This window comes from Triturus cristatus, chromosome 8, assembly GCF_964204655.1.
Source record: "Triturus cristatus chromosome 8, aTriCri1.1, whole genome shotgun sequence".
In the NCBI taxonomy this organism is placed as follows: Eukaryota; Metazoa; Chordata; class Amphibia; order Caudata; family Salamandridae; genus Triturus; species Triturus cristatus.
In genome coordinates this window covers 856,337,781-856,353,486 of record NC_140591.1, presented here as the reverse complement: position 1 = coordinate 856,353,486, position 15,706 = coordinate 856,337,781, and the positions used below count along the sequence as shown (strand labels likewise).

General features: G+C 42.4%; 1 protein-coding gene across 2 annotated transcripts in view; it reads right to left on the bottom strand.

The window, feature by feature from the left end:
• The window catches only part of LOC146805170 (E3 ubiquitin-protein ligase TRIM39-like), a 476,909-nt gene that overhangs the window by 303,214 nt on the left and 157,989 nt on the right, over window positions 1-15,706 (bottom strand). Inside the window, exons 3-4 of one of the 2 annotated variants that reach the window (XR_014967797.1) lie at window positions 9,552-9,646; window positions 5,468-5,566 (exon numbers count right to left, since the gene is read on the bottom strand). The exons of the other annotated variant lie outside the window; for it this stretch is intronic. The gene's annotated coding sequence lies outside the window, so the exon portion shown is untranslated. Of the gene's footprint in view, window positions 1-5,467; window positions 5,567-9,551; window positions 9,647-15,706 lie in introns of those variants that run through there. 2 annotated transcript variants of the gene reach the window in all.

Here is a 15,706-nt window from a genome sequence, read left to right as displayed (position 1 = left end):
TACCATAGAGCGTTGTACTCGCGGGCGCTGGACTCGTCCCTCACGGGGCCCACTGGGGTGGCGGTGCGCGTGTGGAAGTTGGCGACTGACTCGCTGGGCTGGAAGGATAGGCTCACCCTTGCTACCCCGTTGTTTGAATCCGAAAAATTGGGGAGGCTTTGGCATATGAAAGGCTTTGATAAATGGGACTTGATCGGTATCTCCAGGGTTGGAGACTTGCTGATTAAGGGGAGGGTGAAGTCCTTTGAAGAGTTGCAGAAGGAGTATGAGTTGGGGAAATCCGAGTTCTTCCGCTATGTTCAGGTGCGTCATGCCCTGCGGTCAGTCCTCGTAGAGGGTGAGAAGGTGCCTGAGTCCTCTCCATTGGAGGACCGGATCCTCGATGGCCATATGCCGGAGAGCACGATTTCTCTCATATATAAGAAATTGATTAATGTTCGGGCGGACCTGCTATTGGGGCTGAGGGACCAGTGGACTAGGGACGGACTTGAGCTGGATGATGAGGACTGGCAGTCTGCGGTTTCCTCTCCTAAGGAGGTCGCGATCCCATCGCGTCTGAGGCTGGTGCAGCTCAAAATACTCCACAGAGTCTATGTTACGGGGCCACGGCTGGTTCATATGGGATTTTCTGAGGAGGCTTATGTAGGAGGGGCTGTGGTATGGTGGGTACCTTCATGCATATCATTTGGGAATGTAGCGTCATCATGGAATTTTGGAGGAGAGTCCATGCGGTGATGGGGGAGGTGACGGGCATTGCTATGCAGCCGGAGGCGCGGTGCTGTCTCCTGAATGTTTGGGGGCCTACCGATCACGATGAGGCACAGACCCTGTGGGTGACTCTGGGTAACATGGTGGCTAAGCGAGACATCGCGCGCCTGTGGGGCTCTGCGGGACCCCCCACATTGACTGCGTGGACAGAAAATATGGACTGGAGTATGCTAAGGGAAAAGACAGTATATTGCGCTAGAGGGCGCCCTCGGAAGTGGCATGCCATTTGGGGGCGGTGGAACCAGTATAGGGGGGGCATATGTCTTGCCCCTGATTTGGATCCCCCTGATGAACAGCTCTCTCCCTAACATTCTTTCCAGCTTTGTATATATATCTGACTGTTAGTTGATTTCTTGGGCCTCTGCTTTTCCCCCTTTTTCCTTTTATCACAGTACTGTGACTGTTAGACGAGGGGGGTCCGCTCTCCCCTGAGGGGCAATCACCAGTGGTATTTAGTGTTTTTCGCCTTGCTGGGGTTTTGTGTGAGTTTGTGTTTATTTAAAACAGAACCTTTCTTGCTTCTCCTTTTATGCACTGTGGACGTTTCTCTGTTCTGCTCTCTTAAAGCTGCCGAACCTCCGGGTTGTCGGCTGAATAGCTGTGTCCATGTTTTTGAAGAATAAAGGTTTTCAAAAAAAAAAAAAAAATGTATAGGTTTGCTAGGTTTCCCTAGGTGCCGGCAGGGCTAGGGTTCAAAATCTACAGCTAGTCACTTTGCCAAAAAAAGGGTCATTTTTCACTGCAAAACCACGTTGCGTTTTGCGCCGTTTCCTGTCGCGGGCACTAGGCCGACCCGCACAAGTGAGGTACCATTTTTCTCGTAGGACTTTGGGGGACGCGGGGTGGGTGGAAATTTGTGGATCCACGCAGAATCCAGAACTTTCCATCACAGAAATGTGGGGAAAATGTGTTTTTTTTGTCCATTTTTTACGTTTGCAAGGGATTCTGGGTAACAGACCATGGTGGGAGGTAGTCAAGTCACCCCATTCTGGATTCCCCTGGGTGTCTAGTTTTCAATAATGTATAGGTTTGCTAGGTTTCCCTAGGTGCCGGCAGGGCTAGGATTCAAAATCTACAGCTAGTCACTTTGCCAAAAAAAGGGTCATTTTTCACTGCAAAACCACGTTGCGTTTTGTGCCGATTCCTGTAGCGGGCACTAGGCCGACCCGCACAAGTGAGGTACCATTTTTCTCGTAGGACTTTGGGGAACGCGGGGTGGGTGGAAATTTGTGGATCCACGCAGATTCCAGAACTTTCCATCACAGAAATGTGGGGAAAATGTGTTTTTTTTGTCAATATTTTACATTTGCAAGGGATTCTGGGTAACAGACCATGGTGGGAGGCAGTCAAGTCACCCCATCCTGGATTCCCCTGGGTGTCTAGTTTTCAAAAATGTATAGGTTTGCTAGGTTTCCCTAGGTGCCGGCAAGGCTAGGGTTCAAAATCTACAGCTAGTCACTTTGCCAAAAAAAGGGTCATTCTTCACTGCAAAACCACGTTGGGTTTTGCGCCGTTTCCTGTCGCGGGCACTAGGCCGACCCGCACAAGTGAGGTACCATTTTTCTCGTAGGACTTTGGGGAACGCGGGGTGGGTGGAAATTTGTGGATCCACGCAGATTCCAGAACTTTCCATCACAGAAATGTGGGGAAAATGTGTTTTTTTTGTCACTTTTTTACGTTTGCAAGGGATTCTGGGTAACAGACCATGGTGGGAGGCAGTCAAGTCACCCCATCCTGGATTCCCCTGGGTGTCTAGTTTTCAAAAATGTATAGGTTTGCTAGGTTTCCCTAGGTGCCGGCAGGGCTAGGGTTCAAAAACTACAGCTAGACTCTTCGCAAATAAAGTGTAAATTTTCAGTGTGAAAATGTGGTGCGTTCACCTTAGGTTTTGAGCCACTTCCTGTCGTGGGCACTATGCCTACCCACACAAGTGAGGTACCATTTTTATCGGGAGACTTAGGGTAGTTCAGATTTGTAAAGCAACTGTTATTACCTATTGATTTTTGATGCATTTCTCCCTTCCAAATGAAAGACATTGTGTAAAAAAAAAGTCATTTTGAAAAATGACCAATAATTGTCATGCAAATATGAGTATTCCCAATTTCGAAAATGTGCAAATATGCACTGTTTCTAAACTCTGTAATTGTTTCCCATTTCAGAAATACATAGGTGTCTTTCATACCGATTTTTCCATGTATACATTTTCCCACAATAATTGCTATATACCCGGAACAAAAAAAAAAAACATTTCAAAATGCTGCTCAGTTTTCTACTCTGGGTTCGTTGGGCTCTTGGTGAACCTACAAGTCCTATATGTCCCCACAACCAGGAAGGTCCACCGGATGTAAGGGTACATTGCTTTCAAAGAGATGTCATAATTCGAAGAAGTTACAGGTGAAAACGTTGACTCAAAATGCTGCTTTTTTCAACAAATTTTAAATTTTTCCTATATTTACCTGTAAGTTTCTATAAAGAAACCTTGATGGATCTACACAAATGACCCCTTGCTGAATTCAGAATTTTGTCTACTTTTCAAAAATGTATAGCTTTCCAGGATCCATTATTGTTTTTGTACCCATTTCTACCATTAACTGGAAGGAGGTTGAAAGCACAAAAAATAGCAAAAATAGGGTATGTCCCAGAAAAATGCCAAAACTGTGTAAAAAATGTTGGTTTTCTAACAAAATTCTGTCATTCCCTAAAAGCTGGAGAAATGGTGATTTCAGCCCCACAAACCCTTTTTTGATACCATTTGCAGAGAAAAACCCAGAAGCTTTCATTTGCAGCCCGTTTTTCCCATTTTTCACAAAAAAAACAAAATTTTGCTGTATTTTGACTAATTTCTGGGAACCCTCTAGGAGAATCCACAAACCCTGGGTACCTTTGGAATCCCCAAGATGTTGGAAGAAAAGGACGCAAATTTGGCATGGATACCTAATGTGGTCAAAAAGTTACAGGGGCCTAAGCGCGCACTACCCCAAATAGCCCAAAAAAGGCTTAGCACAGGAGGGGAAAAGGCCTAGCAGCGAAGGGGTTAACCCTTTCACCGCGGCGGGAATTCCGCCGCGGTGCTGGGGGGTGCGGGGGGGCAGCGCGGTGGCGCTGTGCTCATGACGGAGCCGCTCCGTCATGAGCCACGGTTGGGCTGTGCTCATGACGGAACGGTTCTGTCATGACTCCGCCCATTTGCGTTGTCCCCCCGCACAGGCGGGGAAACAGCGCCGCGCAGGCGGAGCGGCCGCCAACGGGCGTGTCATGACGGAACCGTTCCGTCATGAGCACACGGCAACCGTGGCTCATGACGGAACGGTTCCGTCATGAGCAGGGAAGGGGTTAATGCTTCACGAAGGGAAACAAAAAACAATAATATTTACAATGCCAATAGCTCAAAACAATGTCATTGCGAGACCTATTGCATTGTAAATGCTTGTTCTACGTTTATACCTTGGACGCTATATTTGCCAAGCGTCCTTCGTGCCTCACTCTTTACGTCTTCCCATCTGGAAGTGTTTCGCTCGTTATGCTGGTGGGACCGGGCGAACTTGAGAGGGGAAGTAAATTTAATTATTTTCCTTTTCCTCATTTTTCATTACCATTATTCTTTATTTGCGACTGTCCTTATCGAGCTGTGAACTTCGCCTCCGATATTATTGCAATGCTGGCATTTCTTGTAGCCCAGTTTGCTCATATTCTATGCACTTATGACATCCTTATCGTAGTGTGAGCATCGCGTAGACAAGGTTTCTGCCCTTAATATCCTCAAACTCTTGATGCTGAGTTTAGTGGCATGGATCGGTTATTGTACCCCCAGGACACCTCTTTAAACATATGTCGTCCTTTAGTTATTGCTTATTAATTAGGCTATTACTTGCATTTAGTACGCCAGCCTGGCATATTATCTGTACTGTTGTGCAGGATTTTCAAGCGCTTGCATTTTACGATATAGATCTTTTTATATACTCTTAGTTTAGATGAACCCATCGACTGTGATCCCATACACCAGCTCGGTCCGTCATTACTCAATACAACCTATTCACAAGTAAGTAGAGTATTCTCTCCCCCTAGGGTATTAACATGAGTTACCCGGGAGTTCCTCTGTATTTATTTATCTTTTGTGGTTCACTTTGCAGTTCTTTTGTGTTTAAATAGCTTTATTGAAGTAAATTAGAGATAGGTACAATATACAGCGAGACTGATATGAGAAGAAGCCAAAAATAGCATACTAAATGTATAATATAATGGAATAAAGAACACAAGGAATCTAATAATAATGAAAAGATAATCCAAAAAGGAAAAGCAATATCAAAAGATGTACCAAAAAACCAAGTAGCATTTTATAAATTGTTTTGAAGGAGGGGAAAGAGAGAGGAAAAGAGAGAAAGAAAGGAAGAAGAAAGAGAAGAAAGAAAAGAAAAGAAAAAAGAGAGAAAAGGAAAAGAAGGAAAAGTAGTATCTTCAGCAAGCATCATACTAAAATTACAACATTATAGTAAACATACTAGATCTTAAAACCATAGTAGTATCAGTACCTTTAACTGATAGAAACTGCACAATGAAAGAAAAGAATACAAATAAAAACATAAAATACTCATGGTGGTTGATAAGCAAAGTAACTATCTAGAATACGCAGTGCAGATGAGCATAAATAATTGGTGACTGGAGACCAAAAGGCGTCCTTACGAATAAGTAGTTGAGATGTGGTGGCTGAGGCTCTGTCCAATCTGTGATGATAGCAAAGAAGATTCCACCAGGCAGAAAAGGAGACCTTAGAGGCATCTTTCCAATTAGAAGAGATAATCTGAAAGGCAATAGCAATCAACAAGTCTACAAATACGCCCACCTTACGTGATCCAAACCAATTTGCAGAGTTACTTCCCAAAAATATGGAATAAACATCAAAGGGAAAGTTAACAGAGCAAATAGAGGAAATCGATTCACACACTTTAGACCAAAACCAGGTGATACCAGGACAAAGAAAAAAGGAGTGCATGAAAGTCCCTGGGGTATTATGACAAACCCAAACGTTCGGAGATAAGTTTGAGTTTATTTGAGAGAAAGCTACTGGAGTAAAAAATAACCTGTGATATAAATAATAATAGAGTCTGAGTAGTATTGGCATTGCATGAGATGCGATGTATGCGTGTCCAGATGGAATTCCATGTGTGTACAGAGAGGGTGCGTTGCAAATCGGTGTCTCAGAGGAGCTCAACTTTACTTTTAGGGCGGCTTGGAGAAGAGAATAAAAGGTATCTGTAAATATAAGAGGCTCGAATAGAGGGGGAAGTGGATAGAGGTTCAAACAGGGGTTTTGAGTAGGAAGGGGAGATGCAGAAAGGGGGGAGAGCCGATCCATCAGGAGCAATCGTAAAGCATCATATCTAAAGGAAGAGGAAACAGGTAAGTCAAAAAGTAGATTGAATTTCTTGCAAAGAGAGAACCCGAGAATCCTGTATTAGATGATTGACTAAGAGGATCCCTTTGGCGGGCCATGTTTTCCGAAAAATAGTACGAATCGACAGCTTGATAGATTTTTTGTGCCAAAGAGGAGAGTCCAAAAATATCTGCAAAGGGCTATAAGATTTACACCTAATAGGATAATAGGTAGAAATTAATTTAGAAATGGTTGGATAATTAAAAGAACGAGGAGGGTGGATAAGACTAGCTAACATGGAAAAAAAGAAGGGGGAAATCAGAGATTCCTTCAATCAATGTCAATCAGAAATGGGAGTGTCTGTAGAAGAGGATAAATAAGGCAACACTTGACAAAGTAAAAAGGAGGAGAGATACTGTCGGAAATTGGGAAATTGAACTCCTCCCTGATCTTTAGGGGCAGCGAGAAGGGCTAATGAAATACGAGCTTTTCAACCATTCCAAAGAAATCTGCTCAAAACTCCATTTATTGTTTTAAAAAGTTTCAATGGGAGTTTCACCGGTAGCATGGACAAGTAGAAGGTAATGAAAGGGAGCATCATCATTTTAATTGTGGCCAATCTACCCCACCATGACAGAAAAAGAGGGGACCATCTATCTATCATGTTATGAACTTTAGAAAGAACTTCATCTAAATTGAATTGGACTGTTTTGACAATGGAGGAAGAATACTTAATCCCTAAGCAGGTAATATTGGTAGTGGTCCAACTAAAGTCAATTCCTTCAAACATACTCCGTAAACAGTACTTATTTAAAGGAAGCACTTCAGATTTGGAAAAGTTCAACTTGTAACCGGACAAGGCCGCATAGGAAGAAAGAAGTTTGGTGAAGGCAGGTAGGGATGTAGAGGGGTCAGAAACATATAACATAATGTCATCCGCATAAGCAGTACATTTATTTTCAATGGTTTTATGTTTAAAGACTGGGAAGGTGGAAGAATGTCATAAAGAATGAAGAAAAGGTTCAAGAGAGAGGATAAAAAGCAAAGGAGAAAGAGGACATCCCTGACGAGTACCCCTTTGTAGAGGAAAATAAGAAGATTGAGAGCCATTAACAAAGACGGAAGTCATTGGAGAAGAATATAACAGATTGATAAGAGACAGAATAGTGGGACCAAAACCGTGCCATTTAAGGGCATGCCTTATGAAAAGCCAATGACCACGGTCAAAAGCTTTTTACGCATCAAGGGTTATGGTAGCGATGGGGGAAGAGCTCTTAGATGCAAGATGGATAATGTTAAGGAAAGTCCTAGAGTTGTCAGCAATAGTCCTTCTCTTAAAAAAACCCGTTTGCTCTGGACCAATCAGATCAGGAAGTACCTGATTAATACGAAGGGCTAACACCTTGGCAAACAATTTACAATCACGATTAATCAATGATATGGGGCGATAATTGGCACATCTAACAGTATCCTAGTCTTTTTTTGGAATTAAACAAATCATGGCCTCGAGAAAGGAACCTCTAGCCTCACCTTTGGAGACAAAATGTTGATAGAGAGATAAAAGATGGGGCAGAAGGAGGGAGGAAAAGCAGGAATAGAATTCAACAGTAAGACCGTCAGGACCGGGGGCCTTATCTATAGGTAACATAGACAAAGCTACTTTAATCTCAGAAAGAGATATATCTTTATCCATGACAGAACAATCGGGAAGAGGGGGAGGGGCGAGGAGGTAGTGAGTGAAAAAAGAAATCCAGGTCAACGTCTGAAGGAGAGGATTCTGGAGTATAAAGGCATTTATAAAAATCAGTAAAACAATTCAATATCTCTTCATCTTTAAAGTGGGGGATATCGTGGTCATCAGTAATTTTGACTATTCTTGATCTTTGAGATTTAATCTTCAAATAGTTCGCCAACATTTTATCTGCTCGATTACGGCCACCGTAGAATTTAGAATTGATTTTTAACAATGTCCCTGAGGCCTCTTCCGTAGGCTTCCTATTAAAATCAAGTTTTGCTTGAATCAAAGTTTTGAGAATATTTGTATTTTAGGAGGAAAAATAGGCGTGTTCCAGTTTCTTAATAGAGGATAGAAGAACAGCAGAGTCTTTACAGTATTGTTACTTTTTACCAGCTACATAGTCTATAATGAAGCCTCTGGCTGTAGCGTTAAACGCATCCCAGAGTGTATGAAAGGGCATATCTGGGCTAGCGTTAAGAAGAAAGAATTCGGAAACAAAATCTTTAAAACGTCCAATAAAGGATGAATCTTTAAGAAGGTAATTGTTAATCCGCCAACGACGAGACTTAGAGGGTAGGGAAGGAAGGTCTAAACTAATTAAAACAGGGGAGTGATCAGAAATAAGAATAGAACCAATCTCTGCATGCAGGAGGTTAGAAAGCAAGTGTGGGCTTAAAAATATATAATCAATTCTAGAAGTAGAGTTATGTGTAGGGGAGTAAAATGTGTTTTCTAAACAATTGGGATTGTATATCCTCCAAGCATCAACCAAACCTCTCTCACAGATGGTCTCAACAAATGTCTTTTGCATTTTGTTAGGAATGTACCTAGAAGAGGATTTACTGTCCGTAAAAGGGTCCATGACTTGATTACAGTCACCACCCAATATAAGACTAGAATCAGAGCATGCATGAAGGGTGTGTGATATGGAGTGCCAGAAGTGTGGATCAATACAATTGAGTTGCACAGACCCTTAACATTCCAGGAGATTATCCGAACATTATCATTCTTTACAAGGCATAAAAATCAATAACTAAAATCAGTAAATTAATAAAATCAGTATATAGAGAGTTAAAAAATGTAAGGTTAATGCACTGGAAGGGACGCAAATAAGCATAACAAGAAATGTGGAAAAATTGGTCAAAGAAGAATAGTAGAAAAGAAGAAGAGAATAGGAAATGATGAAGATACACACTAAAAAGAAGTAATGAATATAAAAGATAAGAAATACGAAATTTTGAAAGAATAAATCTGAAAACAAAAAGTATAAAAAATTGAAAATAGAATAGAAAAGAAGAAGAGAAAAATGTATATAGGAAAAGAAAAAAGGAAAGAAAAAGAGAGAGGGAGAAAAAGAAGAAGCAAATGACAGAAGAAAAGTTGACGGGCAGCCAGACGACTGCAGTCAAAGGTGAAGGAATACACATCCAAAAGAAGAAGGACGAATGGAGGGTGGGAGCCACAAAGGGAAGACAGACAACAGAGCCAGCAAAAGAACCAGAAGGATAAGGGAACAATAGGCAGATTGATAAAGAAGAAAGAAAAAGGGAGCACATAAAATAACATAGGAAAATGGGCTGATATAGAGGAAAAGAGGAAGCAGGACAATACAAATAAGGGATAATCCATGGCGTTAAAATGGGCAACAAATTAAATGGGAACATGAAAACTTACCAGACATCGAGGACAATTGTAAACAATAGGGTCGATACGATCGGGTAATGGGGAGGGGACATCAAAGGAATGATTCAGTATTGAAGGGAGAACACCTGTGGAGAAAACACAAGGATAAGGAGAGGTGATCATCCACATAAAGAGAAAAGAAACAAGAAACAACAGTGAACTGTAAAACAATGAACTACAATCAACAGCAATAGAAGAGAAACATGACAAGGTCATCAAAACCAACGAGTAGAGAAAAAGAACGCATCAAATTCAAGATACTACAAAAAAAAAGAAACAACGTTCAGGATCCTCCAAAGTCCATCTCCTCTCCCTTATGGCGAGAAATAAACTGACGCAGGTCTTCAGGGCGATCAAAGGAATAGGAGCGGTCCTTATATGTGACCTTGAAGAAGCAAGGGTGCACCAGGCTATATCTGGCGTTCATTGATCGAAGTGCAGGACGAACAGAAAGGAATTCCTTGCGACGAGCAGCAGTTGCACGGGCCGCGTCCTGAGAAAAAAAAACTTTTTGACCGGACCACAACATCTGCCTTCTAAGTTTGGCAGCTGAGAGGACCATCAATAATTCAGTATATTCCAAAAACAGAACAATTATCACACGAGGACGATTATTTGATGAACTAGATGAGGAACCTCCGGATGGTGGACCAATACGATGGGCACGTTGCAAGTTGAGGTTGATGCCGTCTTTAAGGCCAACAATCTTGGGGATGTGGATTTTCAAAAAGGCAAGCATATCTGATCCCTCCTCTCCCTCAGGAATACCATAAATGCGAAGGTTGTTACGCCTGTTTCGGTTTTCCAAGTCTTCGCTTTGCGCTTTAAGTAGAGCGATTTCTATAGACATGGCTGCCACTTGAGGAATCACATCTTGGGTGTCACTGATCCTATGTTCCACCTCAGAGACTCTGGATTCTAGGTTAGACCATTTTTCTTCGAGCCTTTGAATGGCAGCGTTAGTGTCTATGACAAAAGGCTTCATGAGCTTAAGTTCTTCCATAAGATCCTCCATAGTGATTGGAAGTGGTGATTTCGTAGGAGAATTAGGATCTTTCTTATGACGCTTGGTAACGATAGTCATAGTAGAATCTTTGCACTGCGAAGACATTGCTATAGGAATAGTTTTCGAAACAGGTGAAGGAGAAGGATCCATGAAATTATTAAAAATCCAATATAGGCTGGTCGAGAGGAGGAATTGGCGGTATTATCAGACGGTACAACCAGCCGTAAGAAGAGGTACAATAAGGTCAAGCCGCAGAGACAGTCTATGTTGAGGAAACAATAACAACGACAGCAGACCTCAACTTTATATGGCAGACCAAGCAGGTAAGAAAAACCTCAAAAACATTAATGTCCAGCCAAAGGAACAGTAAGTGTGCATCACAGGAGGTTTTATAGTGTGAAAGACAAAGATGCTCTCCTCAGATGATAGTGATTGAACAGCAGGCCAGTTCAGGGTTGTCCCAAATGAGAGAAGACCACAGGGGTGGACGATGACTCAAGTGAGGAGCAGTGGTTCTGAGAGGTATAAACTAGTCACCAGGAAGCTGTAGGAGGTAACTTAGATGAAGAAACCACTATTATAGAGCATGGTGACAATGGTGAAAAGTTTCCTCAATATAAAACAAAAGCATTGTAGGTGCCACCAAAAAAATAAAAAAAACAATAAAATAAAATAAAATGCCTCATAAATATTTCATGACAGACTGCAAAAAAGATGCATAGTCATATCCAAGTGTGGAACAAATAGAATATGTAGGCAATACATATGTGACAGAGCGTTCCACAGACTATTCTTACAGTTCAAATACCTCTCAGAGAGGTGTCCTGAATGCTGCCAAAAGACCGCAGATAGCGCACTTAGAAATGCCTAAAAGGCTGTGTAGTTACCATAAAGTGGTCTATTTAAGACCCGCACCGCACCTCCAGCGATGCGGGAATACTCCTTGTGAGGAGAAAGTGAAGCGGCAACCCACCGCGGACAAAATGGTAGGCGCCGATAACAGTGAGGAGGGGAGCGTGACGCTAGGGGAACAAGGCTTCAGGCAGCGTGAAAAGAAGCAAAAAGACCAGCTACCTGTGCCCCAGCATCCGCTCCCCTACTGCAGCCAGTCCATAACGGGGTGGAGGTCCCGAAACCGCACCGAGCAGCAGAACTGTTCCGCTCGCTTGCAGAGCCTCAGCTGGGTGTGGCCATCTTGTTGGCGGCTCAAGCCACTCCCCCTCACTTTGCAGTTCTGTCTGTTTTGGAGAACCGTTCACCTGGCTCTGTCTCCTGGAATTATACGTTGAAGTCTTTTTGACTGTTATAATATTACTGGCCCCTTGAATTGTCATATATCCATGGGAGTGTAAGTATCTATTTCAAATCGCCTCTTACATTGTGACTTTTGATGCTCCAGTTTTCTTTTTCTCTCCTTTTTCCTTTTATATTACTGCTCGCTTGAACGGTCAAATTCGTAACTGCATGAAGCCTGGCCTTTCACGTTGATCCTACATGTTCCCTGACTTATCACTGAGTATGCTGAAACTTGTCCCCATTATTTTGTGATTGATAGATGGCCTATAGTGTGGCCTAATCTTGTCCTCTCTTTCAAATTGACAGGGTGCGACTTTTTCATTACACAGTACAGTTCTGCACTTGTTGCGCCTTAAGCTTCATTTAACTCTGTCAACCATTCTTGATTCAGGTGATTACTTAGTCTTTCTTCTCTTTTGATACAGTTATTTAATGCTAATTCCCTCTTCTTTACACGTGGTGTGGATTCTGGTACACTTTATTGTCTCAGCACTGGATTTTTGTTTTCTTAGGTGGTGGTTCCTTTGGGTTTAGTTTATTTCCACTTTCCTTTTTTGCACCTTAATTTCCTTTGGCACAATACTCTCCTTTTTCTGAGTGGTGTATGTTGTATTTTATATTATGTTATGACCTTTTACATTTTCTGATACCCTTGTACATATTCCTTTTTAGATGTTTTATGGCAAATTCCCTGGACGCTGATGATGACCTTCTAAGTTTATTCTTGGTCTAAAACGTCGTTGATGCCAAAATGTGGCCCTAAATGAAGAGGACGCATTTCTTGCTCTGTGCTGTTTCTGTTATCTCCTGAACCCCGTTTTTGTAAATTTTTTCCTCAGCCACTTTGTTTGATTACACACTGTATCATTTGTATTTCCTGTATTGTTTGTGTAATCCCACGAGCTCCATTATTGTCTTATGACTGCTGTCTTTGACTGTTTAATTTGGGTAATACATTTTCTACTTAAATGAAACAATTTGTACATGGGTATCCTGTGCCCGAATAGCATCCGGGGACCTTTTTCTTTCCCCTTTTTTATTTTTTCGATACGTTTTCTTTGGGGTGGGTAGTTTGTGATTTTTATTATTGTAAGTGTTATACTTGAACCCTTGTTTAGCCTCCAGTTAGGCCCTCCACCTAGCCTCTCATGGGTAACCAACCATCTCCTGTGCCCGTCCTTTGGCCGGCCGCATGGCAGTTGGCCTCAAAGTCTGGTCTATAACTAGACCTATTTACCTTTTTTAATCTATTTTTAGAACTGTATACCAAGGGTGAATTTTTGGTAACACACAGGAGAATCTCACTTTGTTCCAAGGATCCAGCAGCTCAAACAGTGGTTCCTATGCCCAAAAATATTTTTTGTGCATTTTAACCAATAGGACCATCACCATCCCTGAATTGGCCTGATAGTGCCTCCTTATACTGTTTGTCACTTTTTTCACATTTACCAAATGTGGGTGAGTTGACAGATATGCTATGTGTCCAGCATGTGGCCAAAGGTTATGTTCATTATCATTTGATTCTTAATAGAAAATGTGGGCACAAGTGTAGCTTGTTGAATTATTTCCAGTCCACATACCCTACTGCCACACTCATTAGATGATATCATCAGTGATATCATTTAACATGCCATGAGTCATGTAATATGTGAGGTCATAAGCAGATCAAGGTGGGACCCCAAGTTATAGTTAGTTCACTAATCTATAGCATGGGAAATTAAGTAGTTTTTAAAAAATTTAAAACAACCTGCGATCAACCAACTATGGGTGTCCAACCCGACACTACCAAAGTGGGCAGGTCTTGTGCCCAACCCCATGTAGGCAGCCAATGAGCTGAAAAAAATATATATTGTTTTACATTTTAACCTAAGGCAGGGAACCTTTGGAACCTTCCCGCACTCCCCACATGTGCCTGGGTTTCAGGGTGTGCTCACCCTCCTCCCTTATGTGCCCTTTCTCAATTTTTTCCAGGACTCCTGGACTGAGTGCCCGAGTTCTGTAATAGTGGCCCTAACATTTTGTCCAATCTTGCGGCCAGCCAATCAGATCAGGTCCTCCTCCCGATTCACAGTACTAAAATGGATGATGGGAGAAAAATCTTCTAAGGCCAATCAGAAGCAACTTTTTTTTTCATTTAGGTACTGTAGGAAAGTGGCTCTATATATACTGTTCCCAAATAGGTACAGTGTGTACAGAGTCCACAGTCCCCAGAGGTTTGGCAGAGGCTAAAGTTAGATATAACCTTACTGTCTAAAGTGGTAGCTTGGTCGAGCAGTAAGGCAGCATCAGAGGACAGTGTAAAGCATTTGTTGTACACACTCAGTCAGCAAACGGTCTCACACACTCAAGAACTGAACTCTAGGCCAATGTTTTTTGTATAAAAATATGTAGTTGTTTTATTTTAGAACCAACAATAGGTATCAAAATATACTTTCTCAGATTGAGAGGCTTTAGATAAATACTTTTCAATAGGCAATAGACTTTGGATGCAATAGATACAGTTGTTGCAATAGGCAACACAATTTCAAACACAATTATACATTGAGCTCAATGGGAATTTCTAGTAAAATGCAATAGATTACTTTTTGGATTACTTTTCTTACCACAAGACTGGATCCTAGATTCAGTCCTGGGACAGTACCTGCAAACAGTTGAGTAAAAGCCTTTTGGGTACAGTAGTGATTTTTTTTTAACAACAAATTTAATTTGGTCATTTTTCAATATATTGGGCCGAAGCCCCACATTGGCATTCACGAATAAGTGAACAACATTTGGAGCAATATCTGTAACCACTAAAATAAACATCACCTGCTGAACGTGCAGGTAAACAAAAGATAAAAACAATATGCAGACTGGGGTCAAATCACCAGATTCAGTACATGATGCAGCAAGTTCCCTAGAGTCATCCCAAAAAGATAATAATGTAATCAAACACAATGGTTGGAAGCGTTGTAGAGCGGAGGTCGAGGGGCAGCCTTTATGAGTCGTCATCGGGCGGGGGGGCAAGTCTATTCCCCGGTATGTTGCCCAACGTGTCCATATTTTACGGTGTTTCCGGGGGCAGCCCCGTGCTTCAAAAACAGCTATCTCCGCCCCCATACACTGGTCTAGTGCAGCCTTCCATTTACCTATAGTTGAGGGAGATGACTCCTTTCAACCCTGTGCTATGTCTCTTTTGGCAATAGTGAGAGAAAGGAACAGTAGATGTTGTTTATAGCGGTCATCTGTGGAATGCAATAGAAACAGCCGTGGGACCAGTGGAAGCACCCACCCCAATACCTCATTGAGGCACGAACTAATCCTGTTCCAAAAGGGATGCAAGGCAGTGCAGGTCCACACAGTATGGAAGAAGGACCCCTTCTCGCCGTCACACCGCAAGCACACTGGGGACTGAATGACCCCCATTCGCCACAGACGTACCCTCGTGTAGTAAACTCTGTGCAGATATTTAAACTGGATGAGTCTGTTGCGTGTGGAGATCGCCGCGCCTCTAGGGCTGGCAATCACCTCAGCCCTGTCGTCGTCCTTCAATTCAGGGATATCAGCCTGCCAGGCCAGTCCGGTCTAGTCCAGAGTTGTGTGGGTGTGTGTCGTCAGTGTTTGGTAGATTTGTCTGATTTTGTGCAGTCCGAGGTCCTCCATTAATAGACGGCCCTCCAAGGGCTGGAACTCGGGGAGGGCCTCCGCATTACGGATCTGTGGGGAGAGGGCGTGTCGGAACTGTAAATATTTGTAAAATTGCGACCTATGAAGGCTGAACTCCGTTTGTAGTTGTTGAAATTATTTTAATGTGTGACCCCTCATGACATCTCTTAGGGTTGAGATCCCTACCAGGTCCCAACCC